This window comes from Aquarana catesbeiana, linkage group LG01 (assembly GCF_042186555.1).
Source record: "Aquarana catesbeiana isolate 2022-GZ linkage group LG01, ASM4218655v1, whole genome shotgun sequence".
NCBI lineage: Eukaryota > Metazoa > Chordata > Amphibia > Anura > Ranidae > Aquarana > Aquarana catesbeiana.
In genome coordinates this window covers 637,658,583-637,681,307 of record NC_133324.1, presented here as the reverse complement: position 1 = coordinate 637,681,307, position 22,725 = coordinate 637,658,583, and positions in this window count along the sequence as shown.

The following is a 22,725-nucleotide window of genomic DNA, read 5'->3' as shown; positions in this document are numbered from 1 at the left end:
TTCTACCCCAGCTGAGGCTTCCGATGTCCAACCTGGGACTTCCAGCCAGGAAGAAGTGGAGGAGCCCAGCTTGAGCCAGGTATAGCATTCTTCTACAGATTTCTGGTCAATAAATAAATGATGTTTACTAGATGTTATTATTGATCACTAATTGCTGATTTAATAAAGTGTTTTACATATCAATAGACAGTAGTGGGCAAAAATAATTGGGACAAGAATGAAAAATGCTGGGCTCAGAATGATAGTCTGTTATATTTGTTAACATTCAATTTGCAACAACCATGAGGTGAAAATTGTGTGTGATTAATGACTAAAAAACTAAAACAATGTCCCTTTTTCATACACAGGAAGACCTTAGCCAGGACGAGGCTCTGGAATGTGGCACACAGGAGGAGGCTGTGCAATGTGGCAGCCAGGAGGAGGCGGGGATAAGTGGCAGCCAGGAGGAGGCGGGGGTTAGTGGCAGCCAGGAGGAGATGGGGATAAGTGGCAGCCAGGAGAAGCCTGGGCCCAGTAGGAGCCTGACAGAATCGCAGGTCCCTCCACTCCGCCTTCCAACCAAAAGACCCAGGTAGGGGAGTCACGTGCAGGATTCAGCACTCAGGCTGATTCAGGAGGCTTCTGCGTCCCTCAGAGCCACTCCCAATCCTGAAGAGGCCTTTGCCTGCATGGCTACCACCAAACGGCAGGGCATGCAGGAGGGCCAACGCCAGCTGTGTGAGGACCTTCTTTATAAAGTCTTAACTAAGGGGATGAGGGGCGAAATCACACACAATACCCACCTGAGTGAGTTGGACCATCCTCCTCCTCCTCCTGCCACAACTACACCACCACAGCCACAGTGTGGAAGGAAGCGTGGAAGGAAGACCAGAGAGTGATGGCCTGGGTTCAGTCTGGTCTGACAAAAGATGCAGTCTCTTGTATGACCACAGCCTGGGGACATACATGTCATCTGCTGCTTTCAGGATCTTTTGGACTTCTGGACCAGACTGCACTCCCTTAGATATGGACTCCTCAGGCCACCAATTTTGCAGGAAAATAATTGATGTGTGCCCTGGGGGCCAAAGGCTTCACCAATTTCTGTTTCTCCAGCGTTGCCTCCCTCTTTGGTTGTGAGCCCTTAATAAAGGTTTTTCAATTATACTCACCTATGTGTGTTTCCCTTCAAAAAAGACAGTTTGTTTGTGAGGAGGCAGGTACATTTCTAAAGTACAATGTGAAATTAACAAGAGACACCAACACCAAGCAACCTCTTTGAGATTAAATAATACAAGATAATAATCGTGTTGTGGTAGCTTGACACACAAAACACACACAAAAAATATTCTGTATGTAAAATAATTAAAAAAAAAAAATAACAACAAGATCAGCCTTGAAAAAAATACAAACCAAAAAAAAAAAAAATTAAAAAAAATCACATCAGGTTTGAAAAAAATAAAAAAAACAAAAAAAATGATATAGATTTTGGGTCAGATGTAACAAATCATAATATATTGAGGGAATCACGATAAATAATAAAGAAAGAAGTTTGTAAGAACTCTGTGTGAATATGAGCAGCAAAACTACTTCATTCTTCTAGCAATTATAAAGAAGAAGAGAGTGTGCTGTATTAAACAGTTTTAAACATTGAAGCCTGACGAAAATGCTCTATCCATTCCGAACGCTAATTTTACCAAACTGAGCTGTTCCATCTCGGAATTTCTTCAGAGCATGCGTAGCACTTTGTGCGTCAGAATTGTCCACACACGGTTGGAATTGACGCAATCGGAAAATCCGACCCTCTGTACGGGGCATAAGAATAGCACGGTAAATGACTAAAGTGTTGTTCCGGGCAGGATCAATGAATGCCCATTACATCCATAGAGGGTCCCTAAAATATAGGGTGCAGGTAGGGTGCATTAAATCAGGAATTTTATATAACGCATGATAGGATAGATATACAACAGGGACTTACCATCCACAAAGGAGGAAAGTGACATGCAGAGCCACAGCAGCATAGTGCTGCGCTCTACACAACCCTCTCTTATCTGCATGGGGCTCCTGTCTGAGGCCGCCAACCAGCCAGATGGTGTGTGACGTCACCGGGCCCAGCCCCGCAGAGTGCCTGCGTGAGACTGGCGCATGCACAGTGTCTCAAAAGGGCATTCACACAAGCACGGATATCATCAGTGCATTGTGTTGCCACCAAGACAGTGAGAGTGGAAGACACGAGCCCGCAGCCCCACCCTCTTTGTGGAGCCACACATCTGCCGGGACCAAACCAGATACTGGGACCGCAACCCAGGAAGCTGCAGAGTCCATGGCAACCATGTTGGAAAGTGGCATATAAGGCCAGAGATACCATTGGCGACACCTAGTGGCTGACAAAGTCAAATTCATAAAGATGTAATAAAGAATTGGGCTGAGTCACCGGAGCATAAAAGGGGGAACACCACACAACCATACAGTAACAACACTATGTGCATAAATTACATATTGATACTAACCACATCAACAACAAATACAAATTGTTAGAACATAAGCAGTATAGACTGCTATTATGGCTAAAACAAGACCCCCGCAGGTCACTAAGGAAAATGGTAGTTCTCTCCTTTATCCAAAATAAAAATAGAATAGAAAAATAAAACATAAAAGGAAGAAAAGAAAGTATTTGAAAGGGCTGAAGACAAGCTACAAGTACTCATGAACTGGCATGCACGAGTTGGTTGAACGCATGTACATGTGCATCCAATCAAACCCAGGGGATTCAGAGAAAGATTCTATAAGAATTGATGTAATTTAGGCACGAAGGGATCATGGCATCGAGACGTTTCGATCCATAGAGTTTTGTGTTGGAGTAGGCGCTTATCCCAATTACCTCCTCTTGGATCCAGAGGGATAACCTTGAGAACAAAGGAGAACATTTCTGTGTGGTATTTGTGGTTGGAGACCAACATGCCTTGTGACAGGCGTAATAATTTTCCCCAAACCAGAGTAGTAGGTGTGGTCACCAATCATCTGGCCAAACTGACGTTTCGTTTTTCCAATACAAAAAGATCCACACCTGCAGTTCATAATGTATATGACCCCCTGTGTGGAGCAGTTGGAGAAAGTTCTTGATTTATGCCATTGGCTGTTGGGTAAACTAATGCCCTGACCCTCCCGCACCCAAGGGCAATGTGAACAGTTGCCACACCAGAAGGTACCGTGTGGCAGATAACTGGTGTTTTTGTGTGGAACATAATGGCTGGAGGTGAGTTCGTTGTTAAACATAGTTGCACACCTAAAGATAAACTCTGGGGGCATGGCTTAGCGGCATATGTGACCGGCAGCAAGGACTCTCTGCTCCGCCAAAGACCCTGCATTTGATCCTACTAACGGCCATGGTCCCAGATACCGGAACCAATAGCCGATACCCTCAGCTACACAGCGGTGTCCGCGGCTTCTCGGTACACCATGCCCAGGCGGGGATCAGCTGCCCGTTCCGCTCTGGACCAAGCTGGCCAAGATGGCGGCAGCCAGCCTCGTGCTGCTAATGAAAACTACAAGGCTGCAGCAATGAAATTCTTCACCAAAATGGCATCCAAGGACCCCCCTTAGCCCACACTCTACCAGGCTGAAACAGAGGACCTCTATAATGAGGCAGATGACACCATACCGCTGGAGGACCCTGCCACACCGCTTCTCCCATGGGACAGTGTGAGTACCCCTGCATGTGTATCAGATATAGTGTCACCCTGACCATGACAGTCCAGAACCCACTCTTAGAGACATTATGGCTACAGTGTTATTCTGCAATAATTCTATAGCAGGCCCTGTTGGCCTATTTGTTGCCTCTCTCCACAGACCAAGACCCCACTCAGAATTTTAGAGGGGTGCTCCCTCTGTTTATTGTCGATCATACAACAACATAACTCTGGCATACTCAAGGGGTAATTTTTGTGCTCCCTTTACACGAACAATGGTTTGGTGCATATGTAAGTTATATGGGGGGAGATTACACTCTCCCCCGAAAGATCTTTGTCAGTCAGATATTTCAGGATAATATGTCATGGCTACATCTCATGTGGTGCTAAGTTGGAATGTGCGGGGCCTGGGTAGCAGAGGGAAAAGGTTGGCTGTAACACATGTGGCTAGGCACTTACGGGTCTCCATACTTTGTCTACAAGAAACGCATATGCATAAGGAGCAATCTGTACAATTCTCGGCTCGTATGTTCAGCCAACAGTTTCACTCTGCCTATTCCTCATTCTCGCAGGGAGTTAGTATATTGATCCTCCAGGCGACTCCCTTTACTTGCTCACTCTCAGTAATAGACGACAACGGGAGATATATTTTTCTTAGATGTAACCAGGAAGGACTAGAATGTATTTTAGCCAATGTATACATACCTCCTCCCTTCTCTGCAGAAGTCCTTAACATTTTGGCAGGTTTTTTGGCCCACCATCCCAATGTCCCAGCCATCATTGTGGGCAATTTTAATAACTACCTAAACTTCCAGCTAGATACATTTACGATGGCTCACCCCAACTGACTAAAGGCAGATGGCCCGACACCATTTGCCAATCTTCTAGCAGAGATGGGACTACATGATGTTTGGCACTTAAGAAACCCTCAGGCTAATGCCGCGTACACACGAGCGGAATGTCCAACAGAAAAAGTCAGACGGAAGCTTTTCATCGTCTATTCTGATCATGTGTATGCCTCATCGGACTTTTTTTTTTTCGAAATTTCTGTCTGACCTAGAAATGGAACATATTCTAAATATTTCCGACGGAACCAATTCCTATCGGGAAAACCGCCCGTCAGTATGCTGTTCCGACGTACCAAAAATGACACATGCTCGGAAGCAAGTACGAGATGGAAACTATTGGCTACTGGCTATTGCACTTCCTATTTCTAGTCCCATCGTACGTGTTGTACGTCACCGCGTTCTGGACGGTTGGACTTTGGTGTGACCGTGTGTAGGCAAGACCGCTTGAGCAGAATTCCGTCGGAGAAACCTTCGGAGTTTATTCCAACGGCAAAAACGGTCATATGTACAGGACATAAGACTTACTCCTGCCACTCTGCATCACACAGGGGCCTCTCCAGAACTGACCTTGGTCTTTGCAATGAGAACTGAGGACGGTCTCTGACCACTCGCGATACTGGGCCATGATAACTACCGCTGGCCCCAGCAAGAGGAAACAATGGAAAATAAATCTATTCTAGCTCTCCTTATTTCCTACACCAGACCCCTCACACCCAACGAATTACTAGAGGCTCTCGCCCTCTCCCCTCCTGGTAAATCTCCAGGAGCGGACAGGCTGCCAGCAGAGGTTTACAAAAAATATGCTGACACCTTACTACCACAATTAAAGCAGACCTTAACAGAGGCCCTAGAACTAGGTCAATTGCCCCCATCTATGATGGAGGCTACTATAATTCCAATACCCAAGCCAGGTAAAGATCCCCTCCTCCCTGACTCCTACAGGCCCATCTCCCTGCTAACAATGGACGTGAAACTTCTGGCCAGAGTATTGGCCACTTGTCTAGCATCTGTCATACAAAAGCTTATTCACAGGGATCAGTCATGGTTCATTCCCTCCAGATCCACGGCACTAAACATAAGACGTTTGTTCCTCAATCTGCAGGTTCCAGTAGACAACCCTGCTAATAGGGTAATACTATCCTTCGACGCTGCCAAATCTTTTGACAGCTTCTGTGAGGAAAGGTCCCCTCCGCTGGTAGTATTGATCATTTGGCATGCAGTACTGAGGTCCTCCAGCAGGTGTCTCCTGGCAGTTTGGAGCTGTCAGGAGAGCTTTTTCCTGCTGGTATGTTGTCATCTTTGGGCCGCAGTACTGGTGTCCACCAGTGGAGGGATCCTGGCAGTATGGAGCAGGTATTACCCTTTGCAGAGAGGCATCACCTGACTTTAATTAGCAGCTCCAGTATAAATACCCGGCAAGTGCACACACATCTTACCTTGGTATTGTCCTTGAGCCCTGACCTGCAGCCTACATCCTGTTACCCTGTTCCTGAAAACCTGATTCCTGTACCTGAAAACTGATTCCTGGAACCTGTTTATCCTGCTTCCTGTCTGTTTCCTGAACCCTGGACCCTGAGCCTTGTATCTGACCCGTCCCTCCTGTGATCCATCCATCACCTCATTGTCCTGTTTGTTTCCCTTTCCCCAGCTGCTGACCTCCCATTGATGACCCTGGCCTGGCTCGGTTTATGATCTCGATATTTCTCTTACTTGTATATAATTGTTCTGTTATTATTATTATTTGTGGGGTTCTGTTTGGTATTGGTTGTTGTGAACTGAGTGATATTGGAGGTGGTTGTGTTATATTTATTCACTTATCCTTAATAAATCATTTACCTTTTCACTTATACACGTCTGGGTTTCCTGTTGCAGTCCACACAGTTCTGGTCTTATCTGGTACATGACAGCGTCGAGTGGCCATACTTGTGGGAGGTCTTTGAAAGGTTTGTATTGGGGAATAACTTCATTAGATGGGTCCAGCTGCTCTACACGAACCCCACGGCCAGATTACAAATTAATGGTGATCTCTCTGACCCTTTCCGTCTTCACAGAGGCACAAGGCAGGGGTGCCCATTGTCACCCCTGTTGTTTACATTAGCCCTGGAACCATTGTCGGAGACGGTGAGAGCGTCACCATTGATATCCAGATTTGTGAGAGGCCCTACGGCTGATAAAGTATTGTTATATGCAGATGACACTCTCCTATATTTAGGAGATACATCCACCTCACTTCAAAACGTAATGTCCCTAATCACGAAGTTTGGCACCTTTTCTGGCTTCTCCATAAACTGGAGTAAGTCAGCCCTCCTACCCTTGGATGAACTCCCAGCACTATTGACGGACTGTGCCCAGTCTCTTCAGGTTGTTTCCTTCTTTAAGTATTTGGGGGTTCAGATTACTCTGGACACCTCCAAATACCTGCCCCTTAACCTACTCCCTATCATCACTAAGCTACAAACCAAATGCAGTGCCTGGTACAAGCTACCGATATCAATCACCAGCAGGGCCAATCTTATAAAGATGGTGTGGGCACCTCAGTTATTATACATACTGCATAACTCCCCGCAATAGATCCCACGTAGGTGGTTTACACGCATTGACACTATATTTACAAGCCTCCTCTGGAAAAAAAAGATCGCTAGAATCAAACTCTCCACATTACAGCATAGTAAGGACCAGGGGGGACTGGCAGTCCCCAATATGAGACTTTATTTTCTAGCCTCACAGCTTCAGCATCTGGGTGGCTGGGGAGAGGTAGATACCACGGACACTATCCACAGCTTACTATTCCCTGGTGCACAGGGCCTCACCGCTGCCTCACATCTTGAGGCAGATCTCCCCCAGCTCCCTAAATCTATGCCTACCATACACTTACTATGCAAAATATGGGTCCTGATCAAACACAATATGGGCATGACAGGCATCACGGTCCACACCCCACTGTGGCACAACCCTTGCTACACGGAACTGTAGAAACTAGAGAGGTTTCAGTCCTGGGAGGCTAAGAGCATTCAATACATAGCACAACTCTATAACCAGACTATCCTCAAAAACACTTCCATTAAAGAAAAGTTGATGTATCAACACAGAAATGCAGTTAACAAATTCTATAAAATATGGCAGCCTTGGCTGGACACCCCGGGCCTGGCACCACCCCAGCTAGTTCTCAATTGATTCCTTCAAATGTAACTCCCTAGATCCTTAAAAAAATTGCTCATCACTTTCACCATATCACAATCAGTTTAAGGTTTTGAGTCTGATCATGGGACAATTGATCATTCTAAGTATCCCCTCTATTACTGATAGACCAGCGGTATCCACCATTGCAAGTCAATATGGTCTTGGTTGTGCTGAGAGGCTTCAGTTGGTTCTCCTTCCCGTTGGAAGGTAGTTAGTTCCATCTCAGTACCCTAGTGTATATGAATACCAGTGTGTCACTTAATCTGTTACTTAATCTGTTATCCGCTTATCAATGGAACGTACGGTTCTAAAAACAAAGAATGGGTTCATTGGTCATAGATATTTTAACAGAAACGCCATACCCTGGGTTTATGTGCCTTATATCACCATCTGTATGCTATACTGTTATAAACCCTAAAGAGATGTTCCTATGTATGTTCTTATTGTACCTTTGATTTTGTGACACAATAAAAACCTTTCTGATTAAAAAAAAAGATAAACTCTGGGGTCTGTTTAATGTACTTAGAAATAGTATAATCCTCCGAGAGAAACTGCCAGGTTGTGTTTTGAGCTGTCTAAGGGCCATAAGTTGTTCATCAGATAGATTAGAAGAAGAAGACTGCCAGCATCCCGCCTTCATATCCCTAATAGTTTTCTGGAGGAACATCCATACATTTGGACAAAGAGATAACTCAGGGAACTGTCGTGATTTGATTTATACCCACTACCCCCTTTCCTCCTTTGTGGATGGTAAGTCCACATTGTATATCTATCCTATCATGCTTTATGTAAAATCCCTGATTTAATGCACCCTACCTGCACGCTATATTTTAGGGACCCTCTGTGGATGTAATGGGCATTCGTTGATCCTGCCAGGAACAACACTTCAGTAATTTACCCTGCTATTCTTACTATAAGGTGAGCCTTGTAGGCTTCAATATTATTATTATTATTATTATTTCACCTTCTGTTTATGTTGCTGGGTGCTCTGTACACCCTGTATACTCTTATAGGATTTCTTGGCTGTGCAGGCTTTAATAATATTACCTGTACTATCCCAGATTCTCCATTGTCTATATTGATAGGTGCTTTATGTGTCATATATATATATATATATATATATATATATATATATATATATATATATACATACACACAGTTGTGCTCATAAGTTTACATACACTGGCAAACTTTATCATTTCTTGGACATTTTTTCACAGAATATGAATGATAACACAAAATCTTTTCTTTCACTCATCGTTAGTGTTTGGCTGAAGCCATTTATTATCAATCAACTTGTTGATTTACATTGTGTTTACTCTTTTTAAATCATAATCACAATAGAAACTACCCAAATGACCCTGATCAAAAGTTTACATACCCTGGTGATTTTGGCCTGATAACATGCACACAAGTTGACACAAAGGGGTTTGAATGGCTATTAAAGGTAACCATCCTCACCTGTGAGCTGTTTGTTTGTAATTAGTGTGTGTATAAAAGGTCAGTGAGTTTCTGAACTCCTTACAGACCCTTGCATCTTTCATCCAGTGCTGCACTGATGTTTCTGGATTCTGAGTCATGGGGAAAGCAAAGGAATTGTCAAAGGATCTGCAGGAAAAGGTAGTTGAACTGTATAAAACAGGAAAGGGATATACAAAGATATCCAAGGAATTGAGAATGCCAATCAGCATTGTTCAAACTCTAATCAAGAAGTGGAAAATGATGGGATTCTGTTGAAACCAAACTACGGTCAGGTAGACCAACTAATATGTCAGCCACAACTGCCAGGAAAATGATTTGGGATGCAAAGAAAAACCCACAAATAACTTCAGGTAAAATACAGAACTCTCTGAAAACTGTGTGGTGTGGCTGTTTCAAGATGCACAATAAGGAGGCACTTGAAGAAAGATGGGCTGCATGCAGAAGAAAGCCATTACTACGCAAATGTGACAAAGTATCACGCTTACAATACGCCAAACAGCACAGAGACAAGCCTCAAACCTTCTGGCACAAAGTCATTTGGAGTAATGAGACCAAAATTGAGCTTTTTGGCCACAACCATAAACGCTACATTTGGAGAGGAGTCAACAAGACCTATGATGAAAGGTACACCATTCCTACTGTGAAACACGGAGGTGGATCGCTGATGTTTTGGGGATGTGTGAGCTACAAAGGCACAGGAAATTTGGTTAAAATTGATGGCAAGATGAATGCAGTATGTTATCAAAAAATACTGGAGGAACATTTGCATTCATCAGCCAGGAAGCTGTGCATGGGATGTACTTGAACATTCCAACATGACAATGATGCAAAACACAAGGCCAATTCGACCTGTCATTGGCTACAGCAGAATAACGTGAAGGTTCTGCAGTGGCCATCTCAGTCTCCTGACTCCAATATCATTGAGTTACTCTGGGGAGTACCCAAACGTGCAGTTCATGCAAGACAGCCCAAGAATTTACAGGAACTGGAGGCATTTTTTGCCAAGAGGAATGGGCAGCTTTACCATCTGAGAAGATAAAGAGCCTCATCCACAAATACCACAAAAGACTTCAAGCTGTCATTGATGTTAAAGGGGGCAATACACGGTATTAAGAACTGGGGTATGTAAACTTTTAATCAGGGTCATTTGGGTAGTTTCTGTTGTCATTATGATTTAAAAAGAGTAAACACAGTTGATTGATAATAAATGGCTTCAGCCAAAAATTAACCATGAGTAAAAGAAAGGTTTTTGTGTTATCATTCATATTCTCTGAAAAATGGCCAAGAAATCATAAATTCCGCCAGGGTATGTAAACTTACGAACACAACTTTATATATATGTATATGTACATATATATATATATATATATATATATATATATATATATATATATATATATATATATATATATATGTATATGTACATATATATATATATATATATATATATATATATATATATATATATATATATATATATATATATTGTATTGGGACTGCTGGTGCTTTACTCACCTTATATATGTTTATCTGGCTCTGCAGGCCCCAATGTATGATCTATATGTTTCATCAGACGTTCATAATGATGGGTGTTTTATGCACCTTATCTATTTTCACAGGACTGTCTGGCTTTTACACTGGATAGCCTAGGATCCGCCTGCCGATCCATCTGTTGATTGATACAGCTGGGAAGATTAATTAATATGTCTTGTATTGATGCATATATACTGTATCTGCTACTAATGACACCTGGTCTATGGATGGGATTAAAAATTGAAGGTAAAGGCTCTGCTATGTTTCTATTCATGTTGTTTATCTTTGAAGATTAGTTTATAGATCTACATGACCTTAAGAATGGGAGACAGTGTTGCTCTCTTTTTTTCTTACAGCATATGGTGGTTTTTGATGTCCAAACCTGTTAGATGCCCACAATGTTACCATCCTGATATGAATTCCTTTTATAATATTGTATTTTATTTATCTCTGGGGGGTAACTGACCATCTGCATGAAAAATCTTGTTTCATGACTGTTTAAGCATATACCGTTTTGAACTTCATCTTTAATGGCACTCATTATATTCTTCTGATAGATTACCTCACCCTCTTCTTTGTCTGCGGGGGCTCCCACACCAGCTGGGGCCAACACACTCCTCTAGACTGCAGCTTTAGGCTGCTACTCTTGGTAAGGGAGTTTCCGGCATTTCTGGGGGAGACATCCCACTTGCCATTACCGTGTCATTATCTAATTATGCTATTTGATGCTACTGTATACTGTTTGTACTGTGATTAATATGTTTTTTTCTCTTTTTTTGTAGTATTATACATTATCTCTGTGTTAATAACATCCTATATATGTAAACTGAGCTCCTGAAGAATCAGTGAATTACCCGCGAAACATGTCGAGCATGCCAGTATGATTGTTATGGGGTGAACTGGTATTACTATCTTTTCCAGCTGCACCTCATATGTTTGAATTTACAGAGCTTGTCATATGACATCCTTGGCTTTCCGGCGGTATAGGGGGAACGCGCCCGCCGTGTCACTCGGGAGCCGATGCGCATGTCCGGTGGCCGCGATGTCCATCGGGCACCTATGATTGCTGGTCACAGAGCAGAAATGTGGATCTGTGTGTGGAAACACACATATCCACATCCTGTCAGGAGAGAGGAGACAGATAGTGTGTTCCTAGTATATAGGAACACCGATCGGTCTCCCTCCCTCATCAGTCCCCTCCCCCCACAGTTAGAATCACTCCCTAGGTAACACAGTTAACCCCTTGATCACCCCTTAGTGTTAACTTCTTTTGCTGCGAGTGACATTTATACAGTAATAGTGCATATTTATAGCACTGATCGCTGTATAAGTGTCACTGGTCCCAAAATAATGTCAAAAGGGTCCGATATGTCCTCCACAATGTCGCAGTCATGATAAAAATTGCAGATCGCCGCCATGACCAGTAAAAAAAAAAAAATAACAAAAATGCCATAAATCTATCCCCTATTTCGCATGCGCTATAACTTTTGCACAAACCTGTCAATATACGCTTATTGCGATTTTTTTACCAAAAATACGTAGAAGAATGCATATCGGCCTAAACTGAGGGGAAACATTTTTTTTTCTAATTTGGGATATTTATTATAGCAAAAAGTAAAAAAATATTGTGTTCTTTTTTCAACGTTGTCGCTCTTTTTTTGTTTATTGCGCAAAAAATAAGGTGATCAAATGCCACCAAAAGATAGCTCTATTTATGGGGAAAAATGATAAAAATGAATTTGGGTACATTGTTGCATGACCGCGCATTTGTCATTCAAGATGTTACAGCACTGAAAGCTGAAAATTGGCCTGGGCAGGAAGGGGGTGAAAAAGTGGTTAATGAAACTTTATTTTATCTACTTGTGTATCCCAAGTGTTATGGTACCATTAAAGTCCACCTTAGCCTCAAACCACAAATATTTCCATGTATGCAAGAATACCATCTTTGTGAACTTTTAATGTGTTGAAATAATTATGTCATGGTTATGCAGTAATCGTTCCCTGTCAGCTTACCTTCTCCTCACGTGTTCAGACTAAGAGGCCAGCCATTCACACCTGGCTGGTTTTATAACCTCTCCTCTAAGCATGGCCCCACCCCAGGCCCTATCAGGGAACCCTATATGAACCTGTGCACTGCAAGCCAGCAGTGCTGATCAACCATTGTGTGTTAGCTTTTGTGTGTACTTGCTGTGTTTCCTACATCTGATTCCAGTTATGGACTTTGGCCTGTTCTCAGCTATTCCTGTCTGCTCGTGACCCTGACCTTTGGCGTGTCCCCGACTATGCCTGTTTGCCTGTGACTAGGGATGACCCGAACACCCCTCTGTTCGGTTTGCACCAGAACTTGCGAACAGGCAAAAAATTAGTTCGAACACGCGAACACTGTTAAAGTCTATGGGACACTAACATGAATAATCGAAAGTGCTAATTTTAAAGGCTTATATGCAAGTTATTGTCATAAAAAGTGTTTGGGGACCTGGGTCCTGCCCCAGGGGACATGGATCAATGCAAAAAAAAAGTTTTAAAAATGGCCGTTTTTTCAGGAGCAGTGATTTTAATAATGCTTAAAGTGAAACAATAAAAGTGTAATATCCCTTTAAATTTCGTACCTGGGGGGTGTCTATAGTATGCCTGTAAAGGGGTGCATTTTTCCCGTTTTTAGAACAGTCTGACAGCAAAATGACATTTCAAAGGAAAAAAGTCATTTAAAACTACTCGCGGCTATTAATGAATTGCCGGTCCGACAATACACATAAAAGTTCATTGATAAAAATGGCATGGGAATTCCCCACAGGGGAACCCTGAACGAAAAAAAAAAAAAATGATGTGGGGGTCCCCCTAAATTCCATACCAGGTCCTTCAGGTCTGGTATGGATATTAAGGGGAACCCCGGCCAAAATTTAAAAAAAAAATGGCGTGGGGTCCCCCTCAAAATCTATACCAGAACCTTCAGGTCTGGTATGGATTTTAAGGGGAACCCCGCGCCAAATTTTTTTTAAAAATGGCGTGGGGTCCCCCTAAAAATTCATACCAGACCCTTATCCGAGCACGCAACCTGGCAGGCCGCAGGAAAAGAGGGGGGGACGAGAGAGCACCCCCCCTCCTGAACCGTGCCAGGCCACATGCCCTCAACATTGGGAGGGTGCTTTGGGGTAGCCCCCATGTTGATGAGGACAAGGGCCTCATCCCCACATCCTTGGCCAGTGGTTGTGGGGGTCTGCAGGTGGGGGGCTTGTCGGAATCTGGAAGCCCCCTTTAACAAGGGGACCCCCAGATCCTGGCCCTCCCCCCTGTGTGAAATGGTAAGGGGGTACTTCATTTCACAAAAAACTGTCAAAAATGTTAAAAATGACAAGAGACAGTTTTTGACAATTCCTTTATTTAACCACTTGACGACCGCATCATGCTGATATACCGCAGCAGAATGGCACGGGCAGGCAAAATCACGTACCTGGTACGTGATTGCCTTCCCGCGGGTGGGGGGTACGATCGGACCCCCCAGTGCCTGAGGCGGTCGCCTTTGGTCTGGCAGCGATCAGAGATGAGGGGGAGGCCATCCGATCGTGGCCCTCACGATCGCTCCCAGCCAATGAGATGCTTCCCCTGCCTCTGTGTAGTACACAGAGGCAGAGGATGTGATGTCATCTCTCCTCGGCTCGGCAGTTTCCGTTCCGGAGCCGAGGAGAGAAGACAGAAATGTGAGTGCACAACACACACACATCACAGTAGAACATGCCAGGCACACATAACACCCCCTTTACCCCCCGATCCCCCCCGATCACCCCCTAATCACCCCTCCCCCCCTGTCACACTGACACCAAGCAGTTTTTTTTTTTTTCCTGATTACTGCATGGTGTCAGTTTGTGACAGTTACTGTGTTAGGGCAGCTAGTATTAGCCCCCTGTAGGTCTAGGGTACCCCCCTAACCCCCCCTAATAAAGTTTTAACCCCTTGATCACCCCCTGTCGCCAGTCTCGCTAAGCGATCATTTTTCTGATCGCTGTATTAGTGTCACTGGTGACTCTAGTTAGGGACGTAAATATTTAGGTTCACCGTCAGCGTTTTATAGTGACAGGGACCCCCATATACTATCTTATAAATGTTTTAACCCCTTGATTGCCCCCTAGTTAACCCTTTCACCACTGATCACCGTATAACTGTTACGGGTGATGCTGGTTAGTTTGTTTATTTTTTATAGTGTCAGGGCACCCGTCGTTTATTACCGAATAAAGGTTTAGCCCCCTGATCACCCGGCGGTGATATGCGTCGCCCCAGGCAGCGTCAGATTAGTGCCAGTACCGCTAACATCCACGCACGCAGCATACGCCTCCCTTAGTAGTATAGTATATGAACGCATCAATATCTGATCCGATCAGATCTATACTAGCGTCCCCAGCAGTTTAGGGTTCCCAAAAACGCAGTGTTAGGGGGATCAGCCCAGATACCTGCTAGCACCTGCGTTTTGCCCCCTCCGCCCAGCCCAGCCCAGCCCACTCAAGTGCAGTATCGATCGATCACTGTCACTTACAAAACACTAAACGCATAACTGCAGCGTTTGCAGAGTCAGGCCTGATCCCTGCGATCGCTAACAGTTTTTTTGGTAGCATTTTGGTGAACTGGTAAGCACCAGCCCCAAGCAGCGTCAGGTTAGCGCCAGTACCGCTAACACCCACGCACGCACCGTACACCTCCCTTAGTGGTATAGTATCTGAACGGATCAATATCTGATCCGATCAGATCTATACTAGCGTCCCCAGCAGTTTAGGGTTCCCAAAAATGCAGTGTTAGCGGGATCAGCCCAGATACCTGCTAGCACCTGCGTTTTGCCCCTCCGCCCGGCCCAGCCCAGCTCACCCAAGTGCAGTATCGATCGATCACTGTCACTTACAAAACACTAAACACATAACTGCAGCGTTCGCAGAGTCAGGCCTGATCCCTGCGATCGCTAACAGCTTTTTGGTAGCATTTTGGTGAACTGGTAAGCACCAGCCCCAAGCAGCGTCAGGTTAGCGCCAGTACCGCTAACACCCACGCACGCACCGTACACCTCCCTTAGTGTTATAGTATCTGAACGGATCAATATCTGATCCGATCAGATCTATACTAGCGTCCCCAGCAGTTTAGGGTTCCCAAAAACCCAGTGTTAGCGGGATCAGCCCAGATACCTGCTAGCACCTGCGTTTTGCCCCTCCGCCCAGCCCAGCCCACCCAAGTGCAGTATCGATCGATCACTGTCACTTACAAAACACTAAACGCATAACTGCAGCGTTCGCAGATTCAGGCCAGATCCCTGCGATCGCTAACAGTTTTTAGGTAGTGTTTTGGTGAACTGGAAAGCACCAGTGGCCTAGTACAACCCGGTCGTAGTCAAACCAGCACTGCAGTAACACTTGGTGACGTGGCGAGTCCCATAAGTGCAGTTCAAGCTGGTGAGGTGGCAAGCACAAGTAGTGTCCCGCTGCCACCAAGAAGAAGACAAACACAGGCCTGTCGTGCCCATAATGCCCTTCCTGTTGCATTCGCCAATCCTAATTGGGAACCCACCACTTCTGCAGCGCCCGTACTTCCCCCATTCACATCCCCAACCAAATGCAGTCGGCTGCATGAGAGGCATTTTCTTTATGTCCTCCCGAGTACCCCTACCCAACGAACCCCCCCAAAAAAGATGTCGTGTCTGCAGCAAGCGTGGATATAGGCGTGACACCCGCTATTATTGTCCCTCCTGTCCTGACAATCCTGGTCTTTGCATTGGTGAATGTTTTGAACGCTACCATTCACTAGTTGAGTATTAGCATAGGGTACAGCATTGCACAGACTAGGCACACTTTCACAGGGTCTCCCAAGATGCCATCGCATTTTGAGAGACCCGAACCTGGAACCGGTTACATTTATAAAAGTTAGTTACAAAAAAAAGTGTAAAAAAAAAAATATATAAAATAAAAAAAAATAGTTGTCGTTTTATTGTTCTCTCTCTATTCTCTCTCTATTGTTCTGCTTTTTTTACTGTATTCTATTCTGCAGTGTTTTATTGTTATTATGTTTTATCATGTTTGCTTTTCAGGTATGCAATTTTTTATACTTTACCATTTACTGTGTTTTATTGTTAACCATTTTTTTGTCTTCAGGTACGCCATTCACGACTTTGAGTGGTTATACCAGAATGATGCCTGCAGGTTTAGGTATCATCTTGGTATCATTCTTTTCAGTCAGCGGTCGGCTTTCATATAAAAGCAATCCTAATGGCTAATTAGCCTCTAGACTGCTTTTACAAGCAGTGAGAGGCTGGGAACAGGGAACCTGAGAATGCAGCCGGTGATTCAGCCGGCTGACCATAAAGCTGATCAGAGACCAGAGTGGCTCCAAACATCTCTATGGCCTAAGAAACCGGAAGCTACGAGCATTTCATGACTTAGATTTCGCCGGATGTAAACAGCGCCATTGGGAAATTGGGAAAGCATTTTATCACACTGATCTTGGTGTGGTCAGATGCTTTGAGGGCAGAGGAGAGATCTAGGGTGTAATAGACCCCAATTTTTTCAAAAAAGAGTACCTGTCACTACCTATTGCTATCATGGGGGATATTTACATACCCTGAGATAACAATAAAAATGATTTAAAAAAAAAAATGAAAGGAACAGTTTAAAAATAAGATAAAAAAGCAAAAAAAAAAAAAAAAAAAAAAAAAAAAAAGCACCCCTGTCCCCCCCTGCTGTCGCGCAAAGGCGAACGCAAGTGTCGGTCTGGCGTCAAATGTTAACAGCAATTGCACCATGCATGTGAGGTGTCACCGCAAACGTCAGATCGAGGGCAGTAATTTTATCAGTAGACCTCCTCTGTAAATCTAAAGTGGTAACCTGTAAAGGCTTTTAAAGGCTTTTAAAAATGTATTTAGTTGGTTGCCACTGCATGTTTGTGTGCAATTTTAAAGCATGTCATGTTTGGTATCCATGTACTCGGCCTAAGGTCATCTTTTTTATTTCATCAAACATTTGGGCAATATAGTGTGTTTTAGTGCATTAAAATTTAAAAAAGTGTGTTTTTTCCCCAAAAAATGCGTTTGAAAAATCGCTGCGCAAATACTGTGTGAAAAAAAAATGAAACACCCACCATTTTAATCTGTAGGGCATTTGCTTTAAAAAATATATATAATGTTTGGGGGTTCAAAGTAATTTTCTTGCAAAAAAAAATAATTTTTTCATGTAAACAAAAAGTGTCAGAAAGGGCTTTGTCTTCAAGTGGTTAGAAGAGTGGGTGATGTGTGACATAAGCTTCTAAATGTTGTGCATAAAATGCCAGGACAGTTCAACCCCCCCCCTCAAATGACCCCATTTTGGAAAGTAGACACCCCAAGCTATTTGCTGAGAGGCATGTCGAGTCCATGGAATATTTTATATTGTGACACAAGTTGCGGGAATGAGACAAATTTTTTTTGTTTTGCACAAAGTTGTCACTAAATGATATATTGCTCAAACATGCCATGGGAATATGTGAAATTACACCCCAAAATACATTCTGTTGCTTCCCCTGAGTACGGGGATACCACATGTGTGAGACTTTTTGGGAGCCTAGCCGCGTACGGGACCCCGAAAACCAAGCACCGCCTTCAGGCTTTCTAAGGGCGTAAATTTTTTATTTCACTCTTCACTGCCTATCACAGTTTCAGAGGCCATGGAATGCCTAGGTGGCACAACCCCCCCCCCCCATGACCCCATTTTGGAAAGTAGACACCCCAAGCTATTTGCTGAGAGGTGTAGTGAGTATTTTGCAGACCTCACTTTTTGTCACAAAGTTTTGAAAATTGAAAAAAGAAAAAAAAAATGTTTTTTCTTGTCTTTCTTCATTTTCAAAAACAAATGAGAGCTGCAAAATACTCACCATGCCTCTCAGCAAATAGCTTGGGGTGTCTACTTTCCAAAATGGGGTCATTTGGGGGGGTTTTGTGCCACCTGGGCATTCCATGGCCTCCGAAACTGTGATAGGCAGTGAAGAGTGAAATCAAAAATTTACACCCTTAGAAATCCTGAAGGTGGTGATTGGTTTTCGGGGCCCCTTACGCAGCTAGGCTCCCAAAAAGTTCCACACATGTGGTATCCCCATACTCAGGAGAAGCAGCTAAATGTATTTTGGGGTGCAATTCCACATATGCCCATGGCCTGTGTGAGCAATATATCGTTTAGTGACAACTTTGTGCAATAAAAAAAAAGTGTCACTTTCACGCAACTTGTGTCAAAATATAAAATATTCCATGGTCTCAACATGCCTCTCAGCAAATAGCTTAGGGTGTCTACTTTCCAAAATGGGGTCATTTGGGGGGGTTTGTGCCATCTGGGCATTTTATGGCCTTCAAAACTGTGATAGGTAGTGAGTAGTGAAATCAAACATTTACGCCCTTAGAAATCCTGAAGGCGGTGATTGGTTTTCGGGGCCCCGTACGTGGCTAGGCTCCCAAAAAGTCCCACACATGTGGTATCCCCATACTCAGGAGAAGCAGCTGAATGTATTTTGGGGTGCAATTCCAAATAGGCCCATGGCCTATGTGGGCAATATATCATTTAGTGACAACTTTTTGTAAATATTTTTTTTTTGTCATTATTCAATCACTTGGGACTAAAAAAATAAATATTCAATGTGTTCAACATGCCTCTCAGCAATTTCCTTGGGGTGTCTACTTTCCAAAATGGGGTCATTTGGGGGGGGGGGTTGTACTGTCCTGCAATTTTAGCACCTCAAGAAATGACATAGGCAGTCATAAACTAAAAGCTGTGTAAATTCCAGAAAATGTACCCTAGTTTGTAGACGCTATAACTTTTGCGCAAACCAATAAATACACGCTTATTGACATTTTTTTTACCAAAGACATGTGGCCGAATACATTTTGGCCTAAATGTATGACTAAAATTGGGTTTATTGGATTTTTTTTATAACAAACAGTTGAAAATATAATTTTTCGGTCTTTCTCCATTTATAGCGCAAAAAATAAAAATGGCAGAGGTGATCAAATACCATCAAAAGAAAGCTCTATTTGTGGGAAGAAAAGGACGCAAATTTTGTTTGGGTACAGCATTGCATGACCGCGCAATTAGCAGTTAAAGCGACGTAGTGCCAAATTGGAAAAAGTCCTCTGGTCCTTAAGCAGCATAATGGTCCGGTCCTTAAGTGGTTAAATGCTTCTTCTTTCTTCTTTCTTCTATCTTCCTTCAGTTTCTTCCTCCATCTTCTTCTTCTTCTGGTTCTTCTGGTTCTTCTGGTTCTTCCTCAGGTGTTCTCGTCCGGCATCTTCCTCCACGGTGTCTTCTTCCCTTCTTCTCCTCGGGCCTCTCCGCATCCATGATGGCATGGAGGGAGGCTCCTGCTGTGTGACGGTTCTCCTCTTCTGACGGTTCTTAAATAACGGGGGGCGGGGCCACCCGGTGAACCCTCCCCCCTCCGACGCATGGGGACTTGACGGGACTTCCCTGTGGCATTCCCCGTGACGTCAGAGGGGGTGGGGTCACCCATTACATAACCCTGCCCCCTTCTGACATCACAGGGAATGCCACAGGGAAGTCCCCGTGCGTCAGAGGGGGGTGGGGTCATACCGCATAGGAAGATGCTGGATGAGAACCAGAAGAACCAGAAGAAAAAGAAGATAGAGGAAGAAACTGAAGAAAGATAGAAAAAAGAAGAAAGAAGATAGAAGATAGAAGAAAGAAGAAGCATTTTAATAAAGGAATTGTCAAAAACTGTCTTTTGTCATTTTTTAAATTTTTGACAGTTTTTCCTGTGAAATGGTAGGGGTACTTTTGTACCCCCTTACCATTTCACACAGGGGGAGGGCCAGGATCTGGGGTCTCCTTGTTAAAGGGGGCTTCCAGATTCCGATAAGCCCCCCGCCCGCAGACCCCCACAACCACCAGCCAAGGGTTGTGGGGAGGAGGCCCCTTTCCCCATCAACATGGGGACAATGTGTTTTGGGGGCTACCCCAAAGCACCCTGCCAATGTTGAGGGCATGTGGCCTGGTACGGTTCAGGAGGGGGGGGCGCTCTCTCGTCCCCCCCCTCTTTTCCTGCGGCCTGCCAGGTTGCGTGCTCAGATAAGGATCTGGTATGCATTTCTGGGGGGGACCCCACGCCGTTTTTGTTTATTTTGGCGCGGGGTTCCCCTTAATATCCATACCAGACCTGAAGGGCATGGTATGGAATTTAGGGGGACCCCCCATGTCATTTTTTAAAAAAATTTTGGTTCGGAGTTCCCCTGTGGGGAATTCCCATGCCGTTTTTATCAATGAACTTTTATGTGTATTGTCGGACCGGCAATTCATTAATAGCCGCGAGTAGTTTTAAATGACTTTTTTCCTTTGAAATGTAATTTTGCTGTCAGACTGTTCTAAACACGGGAAACATGCGCCCCTTTACAGGCATACTATAGACGCCCCCCAGGTATGAAATTTAAAGGGATATTACACTTTTACTGTTTCACTTTAAGCATTATTAAAATCACTGCTCCCGAAAAAACGGCCGTTTTTAAAACTTTTTTTTGCATTGATTCATGTCCCCTGGGGCAGGACCCAGGTCCCCAAACACTTTTTATGACAATACCATGAATATAAGCCTTTAAAATTAGCACTTTTGATTTCTCCCATAGACTTTTAAAGGGTGTTCCGCGGTGTTTGCCGCGAACACCCCAAATTGTTCGCTGTTCGGTGAACTGGCAAACAGTCGATGTTCCAGTCGAACATGAGTTCAGCTCGAACTCAAAGCTCATCCCTAAATGTGACCCTGAACCTTGGCGTGAACTCTGTTGTCCTTGTCTGCTTATGGCCCCGACCTTGGCTTATTCCCTTACTATCCCTATCCTCCTGTTGCCTACTGTGGGTGTGAGCTGGGGGACTCTGGGGGTCGTGACCTGGAGCCAGTTGCAGCCCAGTCCATCCTCACCACTAGAGGCTCTGGCGAACACCTGCTGGCTCTTAGGCTCCGCGCCCCAGGGAATCTTACGCTCTAACCCTGGTGGGATCCGTGCTGGTTTTCCAGTGGCTCTGCCTTCCTTACCACCCTGACTCCCATCTGCAGCATTCAGCGGTAGGGTCCACTACCTTGCGGTGCATTCCTGATCCCAACGGTGTGCATCTGTCACCTAGCCTCAAGGTGACCTGACAAATCATAAATTAAAACAGAATTTAATTGGTGATATTTTTGACCCAAAAACACATTAAAGCTGAGCTACATCACCTCCAATGTTTATGCTTGCTGAAATATTTTATACATCTGACTTATACCATAATATAGGTCATATGATCAGAGGATAGGGTAAGTATTCACCTGAATATTCATATAGTGTTTTCTTTTTTCTGCAAAGACGACTGTGAAAAAGTCACTCCTTGTACTTTTACTGGAAAATACTATTTTACTGGAAACATGTTTTATTTTTATTTTTTTGTAAGTATGTAGGAAGGAGAAAACAAAGATTGGAGAAAACTTCCATATATCCTATTTCACAAATTTCTAAAGATGCTTCAACTTGACCCTGGGCAATGATGCTTAGATTTATACCATAGAAAAAGTCACTTGCAACCCAATGACGTGGATTTAGCCTACTGGAATTTAGCACCCTACTGTTGTCTTTATTTTGCTTATGCCTTCAATGACTTTTCTACCAGGTAAGCAGTGAGGCTAATAATGGAACTCACCTTTTTTTGTATTTCTGCGGAATTCTGGTGGTAAATCTTATCTTATTTCCTAGCTCTGTCCTATTTTGCTGCCAAAGAAAGTTAGACTATTGGCTTTGAATAAGAGTATATTTGACATATAGTGATAAGTATAAGGTAAGTATAAAGGCCATTAAAGTAGTTGGTTATATACAATGACATAGATACGGTGTAATACAGTTATAACTCTACAGGCACTATAACTGCTTTTCCTTGGTTTCAGAAATGATCATTCTTACCTTTTTTACATTGTTTAAAAGTTCTGTTGTGTAACCATGCATCTCTTCTTCCAGATAAGGGGGCATAGTTCCAGGACACTGGGTAAATACA